The following is a 22,336-nucleotide window of genomic DNA, read 5'->3' on the forward strand; positions in this document are numbered from 1 at the left end:
GCTTCTATTTTCACTTTCACCTGGGATTTGGCTGAATTCTTTTGAACAACACTTTCTTTCACAGAAACTCAAGTAGTGTCTACTATATTTAACATACTGAAGAACAAAAGAAAGGCACCGATTCCCTGCCCTCAGCAAACACAAAGCACCAGATTCTGACCTTAGTGAAACCAAATGATCCTATTTATTGTAGTGGTGTTGCACAAGTGTAATTGACTCTATATAAACCTTGTAAAGTTATCATGAAAAGGTACCTACCAAGGAACAAAATCTATTCTTCCAGTTTTTAAGATATAAAAAAAAACCACACTAAATTTATTTTACTTGCTCAGCAACAGTTTGTTTACACTAGACAAGTAGAATTTTGCCAGTCATGCTGTAAAATTATGCATGGATAGATTAGGTAGAGTCAAAATACGATAGGCTCAAAGTGAGTACACAACTGAAAATTTCTAACTGTGTTTGGATCCATGGCTTGGGAGTGACCCATTCAGAAAGTCACTTCCGCTAGGCTTCCAAAAGCTGTAGAGTTCAATCTGGCAAAATACTGTGTGCCTTCTGAGTGGTGTTAAGAACTATCACCTCCCAGCAGTGCGTGAGACCTCTCAAGCATGTGTTCTTTATGCTTTTCCTGAGCATATCCAAATGTATCATATGCATAAACTGATTTGAAAATCTTGCTCAAATAGAGTTTATTAAAGTAAGCTAACACTTCTGGTTTTAGGTCTGGACAATTATTAGTTCTATCATCATTATTTGTTTCCATTTCATTATCACTCCATTCATTTTATTGACCTTTCCAAAACTTGCAACTGTATTTTAAAAGTTAATTCAGAAATTAAAATAAATTGAATTCCTTACTGTGATCACTGAGAATGAAACCATTTGAGCCCCTTAGGTCCCAATGTGCAAGAGGAGAGGCCTACATTTGTACAAGTATATGTTATCAGAGCTGATCAAGAAAATTTTTGTCCTGAAGAAATTCTGATTTTTTAGTGAAAATTTGAAAGCCCAAAACTTTCACTTTTCACAACGTTTCAGTTCGGAAATACAGCTGTGATGTTGCTTACGAGTTATAGTACCTCATTCCCCCATTCGCCTCTATGAGACTCTAGTCAGACTAGCTCTCATCTTCTCCACATGCTGAGCCACTGGAGTGTCTCAAGGAACTCCCTGGCTGTAATGAAACATCACAAAGGGAGTTAGGCTGGGAAAACTGAACTTGAACTCCTAAGAAACACTGTAGTTTCATTTCTGGATATATATCTATTTTTTTGTTTTGCAGCAAAGAGTTTTATTTTTAACTGAAAACTTTTCAGTGTTCAGTTTTTGGGGGGATTTTTTTTCCCCAAAAGTCAAAGTTTTGCACAAACAGAGATCTAAAAAAACAAAACAAAACAAAAGAACCAAACACTTTTAGTCAGAAACCCAACTTTCTGTAGAAGCCAGTTTCCACTGAAAGTTTTTGACCTCTTATCTGCATAACTGTAGGCACATTAATCTAGGGGAATTTTTGCATGAGGACTTCAGCCTATTGGTTTTTTTTGTTGTTGTTGGTGGTGGTGGTGGTTGTGGGTTTTTTTTTTAATATCTAGAACATGTAAACCAATACAATGCTAACTAATAGCAAAAGAAAGACTCTCACTTAACATGGAAGTAGGTCCTTAAAGTTTAAAAGAAAATGGCACAACCATCTGAAATAACCATTATAAGTTTCTCTCCCTGTGTAGTTAAGGGCAATCCGATTTGGAAAAAAAAATCTGGCTCTGACTAAAATCATTTTCAGCACAACCTGTCTTGAAAATGGATCATTCTCAGTGCCATCAATATCACTGGTACAACAAAGCAAGTTTTCTGCAGTAGTGCCAGTAGTATTAACGCTGTTTCAGGTATTTTCTTCTGGAGATGGTGATATCTTGTGTGAGAAATTAAAGAAGATGATGACAATTAGATATGTTAGCGCATCACTTTTTTTTGCCCAGAAATGGCCCCGACTTAATGCTGCCACTGGGTTTCAAACATCCTTTGGTCATGGTGCCTGCTCTTAGAAAGTATACTCATAACTTGGGCGAGTTAAGGAATGCTGCTATTTCCATTAGCATTTATAAATTACAGAAATATAAGTATAAAAATCATATTGATATAACATGATAAAGGAAGATGTGGGGTGGGAATGATTTGGGGAAAGAGCATCTTTAGATATAAAGGGCCTTGCAATGATTAAACCAATGAAGTCAAAATTGTTAAATAGATAGAAGAATTATTTGATATGAGACACTACCTCCCCCCCCTAAATTTTGGTTTGACAATCAGTAATGCAATGTGTTTCTTCTATGCCACTGGGCCAACCAGTTAAACATTAGTGAAATAAAGGAAAGCTGACTGTATGAAGATTTTTTTTTAGTTACAAAATCACAGACATACATATCACATTCCTAAATTGCAAAGTGGGAGAAAATAATGTTCTGGAAGCATAAGACTAGTAGAAAATGAATTAGATCAAAGGGAAATGATGTTATAGGCCAGTATAGGGAAACTAAATTAAGTTTATAGAAAGTTAAATGAATTTTACTAATCTCATTTGGAAATAGCCACATGAGGAAAGATTCTGCACAAATTTGCGTTATTTTACATTTTCCATCATTCTTTCAATCTCCATTTATTTGTTCTTCTTGTGTTATCTGGGAAAATTGCATGGGTAAGGCCTAGCGGTTACTTTAAGATAACTCCTCCAGAAAAGACTTTCATGATTATTATGGACAGGATTTACATGGCAGCATGTGTCCCTAACTGCTCAAACTTTTACAGTGAGTACACTGCCATTTAAGGCTTTACATCGTAGGTTTCAGAAACTACAAGAGAATTCAACTTTCTGCTGTTTTAGATTGGAAATATTGGACCAGGTACTCAGATAGTGAAAATCCATGTAGTTCCATGGACTTCAGTGGTCCTGTACAGATTTACACAGATACACTGATCCTTTGTTACTTTCGGCTGAAGTTTCAAACACAGGCATTTGAATTGCACAAGCCAAGTTTCTGATGGTATGGGCATCTTAAATATTTAGATAGATGCACTAGCAAACATTAATTGGAAAGACATAGTAAGTTATTGTTTATATAAGAGGGAAGCATGTTGGTAAATTTTTTCAAAAGCGCCTGAAGTAACTTAAACGTCTAAGTTTCAAAAGTTACTTAGGCATTTCAGTGTCTAACTTGTAGGCACCCTGCCACCTTATGGAAATCCCTATACAATGCATGGGGAGAATCAGTCACCTAAGAAAGGGATTCCAAGAAACCAACAACCTAAATGGACAGCAGCCTAAGTTAGCCAATAGGAAATACTGAGGATGGGTGTGTGTGGTCTAAGCCCCACCTCTCAAAGGAAGTTAGACACCTTCTCCACTTGTGATTCACAACTGTGAACCCTTTCCTGGAGTTAGGTGCGTAGAGCTGTGTCAGCTCTTTCACACAAATAATGATAGCACTAACATTGGTGTCCTTATACCCAATAGGCCAGTCATTAGAGCACTAACCTGGGATACGGAGAGCCTGGTTCAAATCTTCACTGATCTGTTTTGGAGCATCCCGCCAGAGTTTAGGCATTTGTTAGGGTGCTGAGCAGCTCAGTGCCATCAGGTCTTAAGTAGTTTTGTGCCCCTAAAGTGGCAGTTAGACACCCAAGTCAACCTTTGTGAGCCTAGCCCTAAAGCCTAGATTTACACATGTATTTGTAAATCACAATAGGCACCCATCTGCATCTTTTAGGTGCCTAAATACCTTAGTAAATCTGGATCTTGGTCCCAATTTAGGTTCATAAATCACCTACATGCCTTACCCATTTCCTGTTTTTGTGCTCATGTAGGTTTGTTTTCTGCGTCTGCCTGAATATGCAATTGCCTATGCTACTGGCATGGCTAAAAAAACCTTTGGCTGGAATGAAAAAGAAAGGTCCTTTATGTTTTAAATGCATAAAAACGAATAAGAAATAATAAAATGTTAAAAACAAAATAGTGTTTAATTATATGTACAAATATGCAATATCTTTGAAAATCAACATTCATAAAAGTGCTTTAGAAAGTTTTGAGTTAAATTCTGATGCTGCAGAGACCAATGGACAAAGACAGTCAGTGGAGACCAAATGATGCACTCAACAATGAGGTACACAAGGCCCAAGGCATTACAATCTGTTTCAGTCAGAGAAGGAATGCTGATTAGAATACTAGGATTTTCCCAAATTCTGAAAATCTGATGCTACTTTTATTCTGTACTTTTGATTCCTCTGATTTAGAAAGAAATGTGTTATTCTGAAGATGAGCTATTTCAAAAAGCATGTTTTATACATTGCGCTTCTGTGCTCAGGCTTTTAAAATATATTGGGCCTGAGACATCACTGCATTGCACCTTTTGACGTCTTTGACACCCACATTGCACAGATGTAGATAAGACGCAAGACAATGGAGAATCACATCCATTAGGTATATGCATCTGCAACAAAAGACAAAGAGGAGATTGACAAAGAAATACCACTGATTCAACTTCCTTACATATCAGTTTCATTTTCTCAATATTATTTCACACAGGCAGCTAGCAAACAGTGTGTCTAGCTGAAAGGCATCAGCTCACATAGAGCTGCAGATGCTATTGAAACTGAGGGGTCATGGCAGGTGATTTCTAGACGTCACAACTTTGCTAATTTTTCTGATGTGATTTTTATGGTGTTATGAATTGCCATAGGTGGCAGAATAAAACAAAAAAAATGTACTAAAAAGCCAGGTTATTTACAATTGTTTGTTTTTGATGATGATCTTATAAAACAGAAAGTCTAATTCCTGCCAAGAATTGAGGTAATATCCAAATGGATTGTCTAACAAAGTTCTTTCCTACTGATTCCTTTCATGGGACATATAACCAAAACAGACTGAAGTCACTCAGAATTATTCCAGAGGAGGATTTTTTTAAATAAATGAAAACTTTGTTATTGTTATTTATAAATTGCTGGGGTTTGTTTGTTTTGGTTTTTAATAGTTCAGTAACACCCAGTGGCCCCATTTAGGCACTCTTCACACACATAAAGATGGTCTCTGTCTCAACCAGCATGCACTCTATGCAGTACAAAATGTTACACAGTCTGCATGGATGTTAGCCGCAGACAGAAAGGAAATTTAAATATGAATCTGATGAATAATTCATAAAGTACTTCAAGGTAATGTATCCAATCAGTGGGAATGAGTTAAGAGCTACTGTCTCACTTTGAATTGGAGCTTTTGGGCCTGACTTCACAAGCCATCTGTGCTCAGAGGGCATGCAAGGTTGGGTGAGTTTGTTGAGGTCATGGCATATAAATCAATGCTACATTCTGTTATTATGTGGTCTGATGTGTACTGTAAATAAACTACATAGATGATGGCTTAAGTACCACAGAAACGTTGTACTATCTTCAGCTTCATCTGCTACTGTAAATCTCCATTCTGTTCTTCTAGTAAACACATCTATTTGTGTCCCCATTCTCTGTCTTTATCTGTCTCCTACATACTCTCACGTGTGTTTGGATGAATTTCTGACACTTTTCCAAATACCCCTGGCATCAGTGAATTTGTCTGAGTGCAAATGAGAGCCAAACTTTGGACATTCTACCAAGGGGAATGAGGACATTCTCATTCTTTCCCAAGTTTCACCTATTCCCTATTTGAGGAAATGGTCTGACTTTTCTATACTTGTTCTCTTCCTTTAGGCACCTACATAATAAGGTGGGTTTATATGATGCAATTAACAAACACTATTAGCTAAAATGTTCAAAATTGATGTGATGGTCATACTGAAGGACACCTTGATCTGTTTTAAGTCCAAAAGGTATTAATTACATACATGAGTTTGCATCTTCTAGAAACTAGTGTTCCTTCCATCATCGAAGATGAAGATCTTCATCTAAAGTCTGAGTCCCTGTTCAGACAAAGCTCCCATTGACATCAGTAGAATCTTTATCTACATAAGCACTGTAATACTGTGTGTCTGGGAAGCATGAAATCTTCAAGATTTTTTTAGTAATAGTCAAAACAAGCTCCCTTAAAAGCTCACACAGCAGTATTCCACTGATAACTAAGCTGTATGTCCTAAAGCCAAAATATTTAAATTGAAGGTGTTGTTTAAATAATTTAGTTTTGGATTTTTAAGAAAGTGGGCTAAAAGAATGCTATGTAATGTTTTGTAATGATGATTAGCCAAGCATTAATACATAAAATAGTAAAGGAACATGAACTTTCTCAAGTGCTTGAATATAAACAAGGATTCCATGGATTATTATTGTAACTCTTATTGTCAAGGTGTCACCCCCACTCTGAACTTTAGGGTACATATGTGGGGACCTGCATGAGATAACCTCTCGGCTTATTTACCAGCTTAGATCTAATAGCTGCCACCACCCAATAGTTTAAACAAACATTTATGGGAGAGTCATTTGGAAACTCTGGCTTCCCCCCACATATTTCCCCAGTCTTTATCCCCCTTTTCCTAGCAAGATTGAGACTGATTCACCTCCCACCAAATCCAAAAAAAACCCCTTGGATCTTAAAAGAAGGAAAAATCAATCAGGTTCTTTAAAAGAAGACTTAATTAAAGAAAAAGGGTGAAAGGAATACCTCTGTGAGAGTAGCATGCAAGCTACTCTCACAGACAACAGATTCAAAACACAGAGGATGTCCCTCTGGGCAAAAACCTTAGTTACACAAAGAAATCCAATTTGATTCTCCCTCTTATGCAAAACGAAGTCACAAAAGAAAATAAACATAATGTAATACATTCCTTCTCTAAATACTTACTACTTTTAAGAAATGTTAGATGGTTGATTCCTGGATCCTTCACTCCAGCACAAACTTTTTCTGAACAGACAAAGACTGATTTCCCATCTCCCTCTTTGAAAACATCTTGTCCCCCCATTGGTTCCTCTGGTCAGGTGTCAGCTAGGCTATGTGAACTTCTTAACCCTGTACAGGTAAAAGAGGAATTAACCCTGGACTGTCTATGACAATTATAACATTATTGGTTTTACCCAATCATTGGAGGTGAGATAAGTGTACCCACCCATCCATTCTGGAGCTCTCCCTCAGCTCGACATACAATCAAAGCAGGGCAGTTTACAAATGTTGCAGTCTGGCCCTATTCCAGTCAAAAACACACTGTTTATTTTCCATGTTACGTACAAATAATTCACACACACAAAAATAGTTCTCACTCAGTGGGACTGGCTCATTGTTGCGCTATACTTTGTGTAGTCTTTTACACCATGCAAAGTGGTCTGAGGTATTTTGGATCATCAGCAACTGGGTTCATAAATATTTTGGTTTCAATCATCAGGTGCACCAGATCTGTTCTCAGCACACCCAAAAAGGGTGGGAAAGGACAAAGCTGTCCTCTACCTTCCTGCTTCTCCAATCCCAAGGGTGGCTTGACTTGCTTAGAGTTACATTCCCTCATTTGAACATTCCATGAGGAGCCGTTACACTGGCTAGGGATTGCCAGAATTTAGTGTGTTCCCACAATACCCCAATGTGCTGCCTTATTATAGGTGTCAATAGGACAGTGACAGTTGGGAAAGTAAGACAGAACTGAGAGATTTTTGCTGTGCTGTAAGAGCTGTTTCTCAGTACTAGTTAAGGCTGAGCATTGGGGAAAACCAAGAAATTCACAGTGAAAAGTAGTAAATACAGAAGAGTTCTTTTGTGGCTACTTTTACACCAATTTTTTCAAGAAACTGGGCCTTTTAATATTTTACAAACTGAGTTTTGCTTCTATTCTAGTTCCTGTTCCTGTTCCAGACAAAGTCCAAATTGAATGATGTCTATTTTCCCAACCAATTTTAAAACTCCATTTCCTTGCTGCCTTATTCCTGAAATATTGAAATATTTGCACCTCAGAATTTTAGTTTTTAATTGTCATAAAAACTTTTAATTGTCTTACTTGATGAGGAAGAGAAAAGGATGGGGAGGAGCAGAAAAAATGTAAAGGAAGACTTGTCCAGCTATGCTGGAAGGAGGACAGGAGGTACTAGATGTGATTTAATTAGGGCAAAACATACCCGTCTCATAGTACACAGCAGATAAGAGCACACAGTGCAGGTAATTCCATGATCAGTTCCAAATATACCTGGGGGCTTCCATCGGTCCTCTCCCTTACCTTTCCTGGACCCCAGCCAAGCTGGGGCTATAAAGGAAGAGGGGTAGGCATCCCAGGCATGCCCATTCCATTCATTTCAAACACCTACTTAAATCCTTTACAAATCCATTTTATCTGACCACTGTATCCCTTCCTTACAGAGTACTTGCCCTGGACATATGCCCTACATAATGAGTTGCAACATCATTGCCTAACATCTGTTCCTCATTCACCCCAACTAAGCCCCCCCCAAAACAAACAAACAAACAAACAAAAAACATTCTGTGGGAAGGTGAAAAACCCCACTTCATCTTGGCCAATCTGGCGGTGAGGGAAAAATTTCCTTCCCAAGCCTGCAGAGAAAGGAGTGACTAGTGCAATGCCCACAACAGTATTTCACCAAACTTGGTATTTGACCTCTTCCATGGATGGGAGGGTGTGTGCTGCTCTTCCAAGTCCAGGTAAACAAATGCCTTTTCTGCCTGCAATGGGCCTATATAGTCCCCGCCTTTCCTCAGGTCACCTGGGAGGAGGGATGAGTCAGCATCCCCATGATGACTTGCTCTGCAGCTGCTGTAACAGTCACTGCATGCCTCTTTAACCCCTTAAAGAGGTACACACTTCCTCCAACAACAATTCCCTGCCTCAGCATAATGCATGAGGTGGTCAAATTAACAAGAGTTCTGGCCAGAGCATCAAAAATAAGTCTTTACTGGTGCCAAATAATGTCTTTCCACCACTGAATCTGGATTAAAATAAGGGACATTAATCAGGATTTAGTGAAGGCATAAATTTTAGCAGTAATCGCCTTTCCAGAAAGAAACTGGAAACCATTAAAAATTATGAGAGAACTTGTATAGTGTGAAAAAAACATGGGGACGGAGGGACAGCACAGACTTATCAAGATTAATATGGAATTAAATCCCTAGCAGAAAATTAAATTGGAGCAAGCAAAAAATGCATCAGGAGACACTCTAGCTAAACTTCAAAGGGCAGGATATAAGGTAGGATAATAATGAGACAAATAATGGTGTCATTCTTTCATTGAGCCTCATTTTTACCAGATTATGCAATGGCAAATATATTTAAACTTTGCCTGACTCTTGGAAACTTAAATTTAGGCTGCCACATAACTTAAGTGTTAAATGTTTAGGAACCAAAATAATTGATAAAGAATCTTATTACAATAAAATTGCATTCAACTTTTACAGATTGTATCACATACAGACACTTGATCTTTTTTTAAAAGCTCATTTTAGCATGAGCCAGCAACTACTCATCAAGGTGATTTTTCCTGCCACTGTTACAGGTTAGAATTAAAGTTATATCCATGCTAATAATTTTGTAAGGTGAGAAGTTATGCTCTCTGCCATATTCCTAGCTCTTATAGTTCATATATTGTATCATTTTTTCCCTGCATAGACAGACCCCTGTATTTGCATTGTGCTGTTTGTAGTATTGGGGACTAAGAGGTCCCATTTTGGCAGTGGTCTTTATGATACTTGAGCCTTGTTAGTTTCAGTTTTAGATCTAGTGAGGCTCACTTAACATTTCTCAACATTCAGATCTGTGATTTTCCAGAGATATTACTAACCCAAAACTACTTTCCTCCATAGGCAAGAACATTTTTATGGAGTTAGGCTCAGAACAAAGTCTCTGTTGCAAATATGTTCATGTTTGAGGAAATTTTGAAATTTGCAACTGGGTGCTATTTCTATATTGGGGTAATCAAAACCCCATGCCCAATATCCCTGAACTTTGGGAAAGTTTATACGTGGATTGAGTTTTGAACTTGGCAGCTTGGGACCTTGCTTAAATTTAGTGTACAAAACACTGATTCTTTTCCCAATTTTTTTCTTATCTTAAGTTTAAAAAAAAAAAGATCTTGGAACATGTATTGAGAGAGAGAAAAACTAATACAATGGCCCTGGGAAGATATGCATTTTAATTATATTGATTTTTCTCAAGGGTAAAATTCAGTTGTTCCTGTCATTCAACATCAATGTTACTGAGGCCAATTCAGGGTAGGGAGTGTCAAGATTCAACTTTACCAGAGATTTATCATTAGTAGATATAGTAATCCCAGGATATTAGATAACATTCATCTCCCATTTAAAATTCAACTCCACAAAGTGAGATGTAAAGCACCTTACAGAAACGGGGATGAACTCAGGATTGTTTTAGTTTATTTTATGCTTTAAAATTTGATAAAATTCATAAGTTTAAGAAACCCAGGGACAGACTGAAGCTCTGTTATAAATAAAATACCATTAGTATAGAGTCTCTTTATAGTCATGCTAGTTGTACTGAGTTCCATATACTATGAGTTTATTTTGCCTAATGGCTAAGACAATGAGCTCCAGGGCAATGTCAAAAAACAGATGGGAAGATGAACTTCCTTGGCTTGGGCCCTCATGTATGCTAAAGAAAGATAATAATCGAGGTCTTTAGGTCATAAACATTTGTATAACCCACCGAGAAAAGATGTTACCAAAGCCACTTTTATTATAATTTGCTAATGGCTTTTTGAAGATTTAAAAACTGTAATGGTTCTTGATTGTTTCAGTTTGTTCCCAAACCAAAATATTTTTTCTTTCTTTCTGAAGCTGGCACTTCCATGTTCAGTTAAAAATAATATTAATTGGTACATGGGGATATGCGTGGACATGAGAGCAGATATTACCCAGTGCTTGAGTTGTTTGCAGCCAAATAAATCCACAGCCAAATAAAATTTGGCCAATTTGTGCACATACATGTGAGAGGAGAAGACCCATTGAAGTTAGTAGTATTTGGGAGATGTATGCAGAAACAGAGTATGGCTCAACTTCTGATTTTGTTTTTTTAACCTTGTAAACCAGAATATGTGAACAAATGAGAGAGAATCCCTAACAGAACAAGTGCAAAGGGCAAGGAAAAGATAAAAAGAAGAAATATTGTAAGTTTACGATTCACTTTCTAAAAAAGGAAATTATTCAGAACTGAATTAACGATCAAAGCAAATACAGTATAAATTCAGCTAAACATACCCATTTTGACCAAGTACAATGACTGTCCTGCACACAAATGGGGCACATTTATCTTTGATGCCTAGGAGACCACTGGAAATTCATTCAAGGTGTAACCTCGTTAGATGTAATGCAGTTACACCCTGAATGACTTTGACCCATATTAATATATACCAAAGGGAGATGTTTCCTAGGCAACAAAATCAGTTCAGAGTTTCTTCTGGCTTATGTAAAATGTCAACAGTTTTGAGGAGCTTGAATAAATCCCATGACCTTAAAACATTACTATTGCTACTCAAAGGTCACTAGGCAGTCAATGTTCACATCTGCTTAGCAGCTCAGCACATCTCGGCAGTTGACAACATATTTTAACATCTCTCTGACTTTCTGGCCATCCAAAAACATGTACTTATAAAGTAGACATCTGTCAACATGCTTGGAGAAGCAGCTGTGGAGTAACAGACTTTCAATAAGAATGTGGACAATGAGATTGTTTTGAAACAGTCAAAGGAAGAAAAATTAGATTAAGTGGTGCTTTAAATGATTCCACGTGCAGATTTCTCAAATAGCCCTAACTGTGGTCGCTTAGAGATTGTGGTGGGTGACTGCATTGCAGAATTGCTTTAGATTACTAGTAACATAAAAACTACAAATATAATAAATATATTTAAAACCTTATAAAATATGCATTCTGAAAAGTGTCTTAAATCCAAGATCAGAAAATGGATGTAACTAATATATTCAATTGACCCAAGTAGCATAGTGCTGAATAAATTAGATTGGATTATTTTGGCATTTTATAAAAAACATGAAGAATTAGGACTATACAAACTACAAAACTTTGAAATGGATGTATATTAGAAGATCATAGATTATATTAGATATTAAACAATCATAGAAAGACCTCCCCCATAGTCTCTTCTGCTTTGTTTGGGAGTTAGTGTTATATTTTTTATTTTGGTGAGCAGCAAGCCCCTAACTTTTTATATTGGAATGACTGGGTCCCATGTAAGGGACATTGTAATCAGTGAGAGTTGGACTACGATTTAAATTTGTCAAAGATCAAATTGAGAAACTGAAGTCCATTTCTACTTGATTGGGTGGAGAGTATTATTTTTTCTAGAGAGTACTTTGGCTTCAGAAAACAAATGCGTTATTAATATGGTCTAAATCTTTTACGTATGGTTAACGATATATTTCCTATGAATAAGTAAATAAAAAAAATCCATGCCATTGAATTGTATATCATTTCATATTTATTTGCTGTTTCAGATATAAACTAGTTGAATTCCAGTTGAACATATGTTTTCAAAATATACTGTGAACATTTTTCAGGTTAAAGGTTTTCAAAGAAAGCTTGAAATTTTTCAACATCTAGATAGGCATGTGCAGTGGAGGAGCTGGTAGTTGTAGGTACCAATGACATAAGGAAAAGTAAGTAAAAGGTCCTGGTGGCCAAATTTAGGCAGCTAAATAAGATATTAAAGTCCAGCACCTCCATTTTTTGGAATGCTTCCAGTTCCAAGCACACAGCCAGTTAGGCAGGCAAAGCTGCAGGGTCTCAATATATGGATGAGCTTGGATGATAGATTTGGGTTTAGTAGGAACAGGCAGTGATGAGCTGCCAAATTTTTAACAACCGGTTCCCTCCTCCCTCCAAAATTTTAACAACGGGTTCCCTCCTTCCCCCCCCCTCTGGGGGGGGGGGTCGTGCCCCATCCAACCCCTCATGTTCCTTGACACACAGACTCCGAGACCCCTGACCCATCCCCCCCTTCCCTGTCCCCTGACTGCCCCTTGCCGCCCCACCCAACCCCTCCTCTCATTCTCAATGGCCCCCCAGAACCCCTACCCCATACAACTACCCCTTCTCTCTGTCCCTGAGTGCCCCCACCACCTCACCCAACCCTGCTCTTTCCTGACTGCTCCCCGGGACCCTTGCCCCCATTCAATCCCTCTGTTCCCTGCCCTCTGACACCCCCACCCCCAAACTCCCCTACCCTCTCTCCAACACCCCCTCCCTGCCCCCTTACCGCGCTGCCTGGACGTGGCTGGGCCGGGACAGGAGTTGCGCGGCCGGAGCCGGAGGATGCAGCGGGAGCCCAGCGGCCGGAGCCAGGTGGCTGGCCGGGTGGAGCCAGGGAGGGCTGCGGCCAGAGCTGGAGCCGGGCAGCCGGGGCCGCCGCCACGCCCAGACCCGCGCTGCCAGAGCCCGGCCCCCTGGCAAAACAGCAGGGGTGGCTGGAGCCACGGGGCCAGGCCGGGCTGGAGGTGGGGGGCCGTGTCCAGAGCCGAGCATCCTGATAGGTGGGGGCATGGCAGGGCCGGGGGGGGTTGCGGCCGGAGCAGGGCGGCCGGGGAGGGGTTCGGGGGGGGGTCGGGGACGCAGGGCCGTGCCGCAGCCGATGAGGGTCGGGCGGGGACCCGGGGACGGGGCCGGGCAGGGTTGCGGCTGGGAACGCAGGGGGGGGGCGGCCAGGGAGGGTCGGGCGGGGACCCGGGGAGGGTGCGGCCGGAGCCGGGCGGCCGGGGAGGGGGGAGTCGGGGACACGGGGCCGGGCAGGGTCGCGGCCGGGGAGGCGGGGCCGGGAACGCGGGGGGGGGGACGCGGCCAGGGAGGGTCGGGTGGGGACCCGGGGACAGGGGGGGCCGGGTGGCCGGGCAGGGTCGCGGCCAGGGAGGCGGGGACGGGCCGCGGCCAGGGACCGGCCGGGGCACACGCCCCCCCCCCAGTTTCCTACCTCAGCGTCGTCTTCCTGGGCCGGGGAAGCCTGCTTGCTTCTCAGCCCTCCCAGGCTTCCCGCGCGAACTGCTGATTCGCGGGAAGCCGTGGGGGAGAAGAAGCAAGGAGGAGCTTCATGGCATTAGCATCCGGTTCTCTGTCCGGCGTCTAATTTTAGCAAACGGTTCACGCGAACCGTTGCGAACCGTCTGCAGCTCACCCCTGGGAACAGGGGAGCATTTTAGAACAGAAGGAGCCTATACAGGAAGGATGGGCTTCCCCTAAACCAAACAACTAGATTGATGGCATGTAACATTAAAAAGGTTGTAGAGGAGTTTTTAAACTAAGGGCTAGGGGAGAGCCAACAGGTGTGGAGGAATAAACAGTTCAGACAGATCCATTCCTCAGGGAGGATTTATTAAAGTGGGTACTCTACATTTTAGTAAAGAGGAGAAGATAGTTTATAAAGTACAGGAAAGAACTGAAGAGAAATAGTCAAATGAAAAAAAAATCACATTAAGGCAGACACCTAAATATTGACAAATTTTGTAAGTGCTTATATAAAAATGCTAGAAGTCTAAATACTAAGATGAGTGAACTTGAGTGTCTGGTATTAAATGAGGGCATTAATGTAATAAGCAATACAGAAACTTGGTGGAATAATGATAATCAACAATATCAGGATACAAAATATATAGGAATGACAGAAAAGGCCAGGCTGGTGGGGAAGTAGAATTATATACAAAAGAAAGCATACAGTCAAATATAGTAAAAATCATAATGTTTTACTTAATTGTAACATAGAATCTCTATGGATACAAATTCCAACAATAAGAGTATAGCAGTACAAATATATTACCAACCACCTGACCAGGATGGGGAGGTGATTGTGAAATGCTCTTGGAGATTAGAAAGGCTACAAAAAACAGAAAACCTAATAAAATGGGAAGGGGAGCATGGATTTTAACTATCCCCACATTGATTGGATATATGTCACCTCAGGATGGGATGCAGAGATAAAATTCTAGACAGCATTGATGACTGCTTCTCAGAGCAGCTTTTCCTGGAACCCACAAGGGGAGAGTCAATTCTTGATTTAGTTTTAAGTGACACACAGGATCTGGTCTATGAGATGACTATAGCTGAACCAGTCAGTAATAGCAACCCTAATGCAATTAAATTTAACATCTTTGGAGAGGGCGGGGAATACCAAAGAACCCCACCACAGTATCATTTATCTTCAAAACGGGGAACTACACAAAAATGAGGAAGCTGGTTAAATGGAAATAAAAAGTCAAGGGTGAAATGCCTGTAAGCTCTATGGAAACTTTTTAAAAAACACCATAATAGAGGTTCAAACTAAATGTATGCTCCATTATTTTTTTTTTAAAAAAGCAAGACAAAAAAAATACCCTATAACAAGTAGCCATGGTCCCTATATAGTTTGAGCTGCTGTTTCCCTGGGCTTCTTCCTACCTATTTGGCTTCCCCCCACTCTCTGGGTTTGCCAGCCTAACCATTCCCTCCACTCAGGGAGTGATTGCAGCCAGTTATCTGGCTTTATACAGGCCCCGCCTGCTCCTGTACAGGTAAGCTTGGTCCTCTAATTAGGGCTTTCTCTCAGCCTTCAGCCTGCTAGGTTAATTGCCCCTCTGGCCTCCATTAACCCCTTCCACTCCTGTGTGGGGTAGACACTCCATCACAGGTGGTTAGAGAAAAAAACACAATTCTTAAAAATTTGGAAGTCAAATCCTACTGAGCAAAATAGAAAGGTGCACACACTCTGGCAAGTCACGTGTAAAAGCGTAAGTAAGTATAAGTATAAGAAGCCACACAAGAATTTGAAGAGCAACTAGCAAAAGACACAAAAACTAACAGAAAATACATTTTTAAGTACATCAGAATCAGGAAGCCTGCCAAATTAACAGTGGCCACTGGATTATCAAAGTGCTAAAGGATCACACAAAAAAGACAAGGCCATTGTGGAAAAGCTAAATGAATTCTTTGCATTACTTGTCACTGCAGAGGCTGGAAGGGAGATTCCCACATGGGAGCTATTCTTTCAAGGTGACAAATCTGAGGAACTGTCCTACATAGAGGTATTGATCGAAGAGGTTTTGGAACAAAATGATAAATTAAAAAATAAGTCATCAGTACCAGATATTATTCACCCAAGAGTTCAGAAGGAACTCAGATATGAAATTGCAAAACTACTAACTGTAGCATGTAACCTATCATTTAAATCAGCCTCTGTACCAGATGCCTGGAGGATAGCTAATATGGATGACAATTTTTTAAGAAGGATCCAGAGGAGATCTTTGCAATTACAGGCTGGTTAGCCTAAATTCAGTCCGAGGCAAATTGGTTGAACCTATAGGGAAGAACAGAATTATCAGACACCGAAATGAAGACGGTATGTTGGGGAAGAGTTAACACAGCTTATGTAAAGAGAAACCATGCCTATTAGAATTCGTTGAGGATGCAAAAAACATGTGGTTAAGGGTAATCCAGTGGACATGGAGTACCTGGACTTTCAGAAAGCCTTTGACAAGGTCCCTCAATAAAGGCTCTTAAGTAGTAATGGGATAAGAGGGAAGGGCCTCTCATGGATCAATAACTGGTTAAAAGATAGGAAACAAAAGATAGGAATAAATGGTCTGTTTTCACAGTGGAGAGAGGTAAATAGTGGGTCCCTCAAATATCAGTGCTGTGACCAGCACCCTACAACATATTAATAAATATTTTGGAAAAAGAGGGAAGCAGTGAGGGGGAAAAGTGTGTAAATGTTACAAAATAATTCAAAGAAGTTAAATCCAAAGCTGACTGTGAAGAGTTACAAAGGGACCTCATAAAACTACAACAAATGGGCAACTACATGGGCAACAAAAGGAAAGATAAAATTCAGTTTGATAAATGAAAAGTAATGCACATTGGAAAACATGATTCCAGCTACACATACAAAATCATGGGGTCTAAATTAGCTGTTACCACTCAAGAAAGATCTTGGAGTCATCCTGGCTTGTTCACTGAAAAATATTTGTTCAATGTACAGTCATTGTCCAAAAAGATAACAGAATGTTAGGAACCATTAGGAAAGGAATGGAAAACAATACAGAAAATATCGTAATCCCACTATATAACTCCATCATACTCCCACTCCTGCCATACTGCAAGCAGTTCTGGTCACTCTCAGTTAAAAAAAAAAAGATATATTAGAATTGGAAAAAGTAAAAAGGAAGACAACAGATTCCATATGTGGAGAGATTTAAAAGACAGACTTTTCAGACATTGGATGAAAAAAAAGATGACTGAGGATATGATAGAGATCTATAACATTATGAATGATGTAGAGAAAGAATAAGGAAGTCTTATTTTCCCTTTCAATAACATGTAACACAAGGAAATTAATAGGCAGCAAGTTTATAACAAACATAAGGAAGTATTTCTTCACACAATACACCATCAACATATGGAATTCATTGCCATGACTGTTGTGAAGGCCAAAGGTATAAGTGGATTTAAAAAGGAATTAGGTAAATCCCTGGAGGATAAATCCATCAACAGCTATTAGCCAAATGGTCATGCCTTTGGTGTCCCTAAATATCTGACCACAAGAATTTGGTATTGGATGCGAGGGGATGGATCACTTGATAAAATCGCCCTGTTCTGTTCATTCCCTCTGAAGCATCTGGCAACAACTACTGTCAGAATACAGGATGCCAGGTTAGATGGACCATTGGTATGGCCATTCTTATGGTCAAGGAAAAATGTAAACCAAAATGAAAAAGATTTTGTTTTCCATCAAAATTTTTCACTTAAAACATTTGTTTCAACCTGCTCTATTATCATTCTTTATTGTTCTTGCCAGCAGGTATTCTTTATTTCAGTCAGTCAATTTTTTATATTTTTTTCATGTCCACATAGTTAATCTGAAGTTTGGTAGTTCATGAAATCTGCTACAGAATTATGAGATAGTGAGCAAAATGAGCATATACATTTTATTGTAGTAAGATAAATCTCAGTGATATTATTATGCATGAACAAGGGATTTTAAAATCTTAGCCTGACAATAAAATTTTATTGTGGCAATTATTCTCTGTAATGTAAAATAAGAAGGATGGACAGCAATGAAGACCAGAGGCCCAGATCCTCAAAGATATTTAGGCACTTAACTCCCCCTCTCAAACCTGGCCTTGTTATAATCACAGACTCATAGAAATGTAGGACTGGAAGGGATCAATAGGTCATCTAGTCCAGTCCCTTGCACAAGGCTGGAGAGAATATGAGCTAGACCACCTCAACAGGTGTTTGTCTGACTTGTTCTTAAAAACCTCCAAAGCCAGACATTCCTCCTTAGGTAATTTGTTCCAGTGCTTAACTACCCTCACAGTTAGGAAGTTGTTCCTAATGTCTAACCTAAATCTCCCTTGCTGCCATTTAAGCCCATTGCTTCTTGTCCTATCCTCAGTGGTTAAGGAGAACAAATTATCACACTCTTCTTTATAATAAATTCCACATACTTGAGGACTATGTCACCCCTCAGTCTTCTCTTCTCCTGACTAAACAAACCTATTTTTTTCAATCTTTCCTCATAAGTCATGTTTCCTAGATCTTCAATCATTTTTATTGCTCTCCGCTCTCCACAGACTTTCTCCAATTTGTCTGCATCTTTCCCAAAGTGTGGAGACCAGAGCTGGACACAGTATTTCAGCTGAGGCCTTATCAGTGCTGAGCAGAGTGGAAGAATTACTTCTTGTATCTTGCTTACAACACTCCTGCTATTACATCCCAGAATGATATTTGGGGTGGTTGGGGTTTTTTTGCAACATTATTAAATTGTTGACGCATATTTAGTTTGTGATCCACTACCCCCTCCTCTCCCCCTGATCCTTTTCTGCAGAGTTCCTTCCTAGGCAGTCATTTACCATTTTTTATTTGTGTAATAGATTATTCCTTCCCAAATGTAGTACTTTGCATTTGTCCTTATTGAATTTCATTCTACTTAATTCAGACCATTTTTCCAGTTTGTCAAGATGATTTTGAATTCTAATCCTGTCCTCCAAAGTGCTTCCAACAGTCCCATCTTGGTATTGTCCACAAATTTTATAGGTGTATTCTCTATGCCATTATTCACAATATTTATGAAAATATTGAATAGAATTGGACCCAAGAAAGATCCCCTGCAGATCCCCTTCCAGCATGACTGTGAACCATTGATAGCTACTTTCCAAGTTTGGTTTTCCAATGAGTTGTTTACCTGCCTTATAGAACATTCGTCTAGACTATATTTCCCTAATTTTGCTTATGAGAAGTTCATGTGAGAGGGTATCAAAAGATTTAGAGTTGTCATCACACACAACTGTATGGCCGTAGCACTTTAGTAAAGACACTACTACACCAATGGAAGAGTGTTGCCCATTGGCATAGTTAATCCACCTCCCCAAGAGGCAGTAGCTATGTTGACTGTAGATACTCTCTTGCCAACATAACGCTGTCTACACAGGGGGTTAGGTTGGTATTACCACATGGCTCAGGGGTGTGAAAATCCATACCCCTGGGCCAAGTAGTTACACCAATATAGGTCTGTAGTGTAGACCTGGCCTTACTAAAGTTGAAATATATTACATCTAATGCTTCCCACCATCCAAGGCCTGTTGTCCTGTCATAGAAGGCTATTAGGTTGGTTTGAGGTGATTTGTTCTTGACAAATCCATGCTGATTGTTACTTATCACATTATCCTCAAGTTGCTTACAAATTGATTAATTATTTGCTACATTGACTTTCTAAGGACCAAAGCTAAGCTGACTGGTCTTTAATTCCTTGGGTTATACTCATTGCCCTTTTTATAAGTAGGCTATACTCTGTTTAACCGTGTCCAGTCCTCTAGGCTCTCTCCTGTCCTCCATGAGTTCTCAAAGATCATTGCTAATGCCTCAGAGATCTCTTCAGCCTGTTCCTTAAGTATTCTAGGATGTATTTTGTCAGGTCCTGCTGACTTGAAGGTATCTAACTAGTGATGTTGTCCGATCACTGCTAAACTTTTTGGTGAAAACTGAAAAAAAAAAAGCATTCCAAATTTAATATTGCAAACATTGCATAATCAATCTGTGTCTAGCCAAACATCCCGTATCCTGTGCTGCAAGCAGTATGCATTGTGTAATCAAAGTATCTGGAGTTCCATTCCCCCAACAGTGGGCTGGAAGAGGCAGTTTACCAATCCAACCTCTACCTCTCAGTCTGATGCCCAATCAGTTTTTCTCCTGAGTACTCATGCAGACTTTTATTTAAATAAAAGCCCTTTGTTAACCCTCTGGTACTTGTACCTGATCAATCCAGTGCATGTATCTTCCCAGGTGATAGACTTCCAGCAATTAATTCATTGTATTGTTCATCAAGTTCTGGCAATTAAATTATGGTCATTGCCTAGTTCCTGGTCACGGGTGTAAAGCTCCAGCTGGAATTACCAGCCAGACACACCCCAGAGCTCCACCAAATAGAGATACACACAGTATTCATAAGAAAGAAAGAAAGAAAGAAAGAAAGAAAGAAAGAAAGAAAGAAAGAAAGATAAGTATCTTCCATGCCCTTCACAGAAGTACAATGGCTACTCACCACTTAAGTCTCATTTAAAACTTAAGACTTTATAAGAATGTTCATAGGCCATAGACCCTCTGCTGATATCATGCTGTTGAACTCATTCCTGCTTGAGGCTGATCCAATGGAAGTCTTTCAATTAAGGAGAGTTAGATCAGGCCCTGAGTGAGAATGATGAGACTAGGCTTTGAGTTATGGAAAAATACACATCAAGGGTAGAAGATCAAAAGATTATGGAATTCAAAAATGTCTTGAAGTCACTCTTCCTCTTAAAAAAGAATAAATTCACTATTTTAGTTCATTGTAACTAGAATTTCACATTGCATTGCAGCAAATCAAATGGGTCTTGCATTCCATTTCACTATAAATGGAGTTTCATTATAGTTACTCTGGGGCCTGAACCTGTAGGTGAATGAATGCCTCCATCCAGGGGATGAGTGCTCTGAAATGCCATTGATTTAAATGTCAGGCAAGCAAAACTAATCCCCTACTCAGGGTCAGATTTTTAAAGGTCTTTAGGTGCCTAAAGATGTAGATAGGCACCTAATGGGATTTTCAAAAGCCTAGGTACTTTCAGCATCTTTAGGCTGCATAAAGACCTTTACAAATCTTCCCTTCTGCTCTTGGAAGGGCTATAAGGAGCTTTGCCGTGTAATATAAAGAAAGAGGTTGGTGGGGAGCCAGGGAAGGGAGCAGGTTAGTGTTCCTAAAGAAAGGGTTGGATGCATAGAAGGCTCAGAAGGGGGGGAAGTTTAAACAATTGGATGCTGTTCAAAATATATGTGTATGATATATAACTTGGTAAGTCAACTTCAAACACACTGAGGCCACTGTTTTTGTAATTAATGCACTCCACTGGCTAGCTGCCACATTCTTTTGTTTTGCTCCTTGAGTTGAAGCTTTGAAGAATGTACAGTACCATGATATTGCAATTCATTATAGCTTATATCCCCTGCTGTGGCACCTGGATAGGACTGAATTCAATTATATATTTAAAGGGTCATGCTTATGGCCCTCCCTATTTCATTATACAGAATAGATTCAGGTCATGTAATTTTCACCTCAGCACCTCCCTAGCTCTGACTCACAAAAGGCCCTTTACCACTGCTGTATCATACTGAGGGGTTAAGGTTCTAACTCTTGGGTCTAGCAGTCTCTCTGCTGGATTCTGACCAATTGTTATATTCCAATACTGCACATTTCAGAGCTTTCCAGGGTCAGAGGTGCCCTCAAATGTTATGCCACCCTGTTTCTGGAATGCTACATTGGATTTCATCTGGCCTAGCAGAAACAATTGGTCTTCTATCAATGAGAGCCTTAGAAGAAACTAAAGGAAGGTGGCTTCCTGGGGAATTTTGGTGTGATATTAAGAACTTTTGTTTTCAGTTTTTACTGAAAAATTCCCGGGTTTTACAATAGGTATTATTTAGCTTTTACTGACTTTCACTTGAATTTTGAACACTCAAATACATGAAAATTATGTTAAGAAAATCCAGTACATTAGGTAGATGAGTTTATGCCAATAATAAATTAGTCTGCATGTAAATTTGAGTGTAAAGGGGTGCTCATCATGCCACGCTGGGTTCAGCCTCCTGGCCCAGCTCCTCAATGAGTCAGGACATCTTCAAGCTGGTGCAATGCCTGAGCATTTTATTCCTTGTCTGGTCCCCACCAGCAAGCCAAACTATTTACAGCTTATTTACATGTTTTGCCACACACCCCCCCGCCCCCACTCCCGGCAATCACTTCCTCCCAAGCTTTTAGACCCTGTTAACGAGGCTGGCAGGTGTGGCCAGTTTCCAGGCCAGTCCTAGCTAGTTACCCAGCCCCAACCCATTTCCCCTGATTGGGGCTGGAGTGGCAG

General features: G+C 39.8%; 1 long non-coding RNA gene across 1 annotated transcript in view; it reads right to left on the bottom strand.

The window, feature by feature from the left end:
• Positions 1–4,183: 4,183 nt before the first annotated feature.
• The window catches only part of LOC123373285, a 32,409-nt gene continuing 14,256 nt past the window's right edge, over positions 4,184–22,336 (bottom strand). Inside the window, exons 3-4 of the long non-coding RNA XR_006580642.1 lie at positions 6,818–6,982; positions 4,184–4,487 (exon numbers count right to left, since the gene is read on the bottom strand). This is a non-coding gene — a long non-coding RNA (uncharacterized LOC123373285). The remainder of the gene's footprint in view (positions 4,488–6,817; positions 6,983–22,336) is intronic.

Source organism: Mauremys mutica, chromosome 6 (genome assembly GCF_020497125.1).
Source record: "Mauremys mutica isolate MM-2020 ecotype Southern chromosome 6, ASM2049712v1, whole genome shotgun sequence".
NCBI lineage: Eukaryota > Metazoa > Chordata > Testudines > Geoemydidae > Mauremys > Mauremys mutica.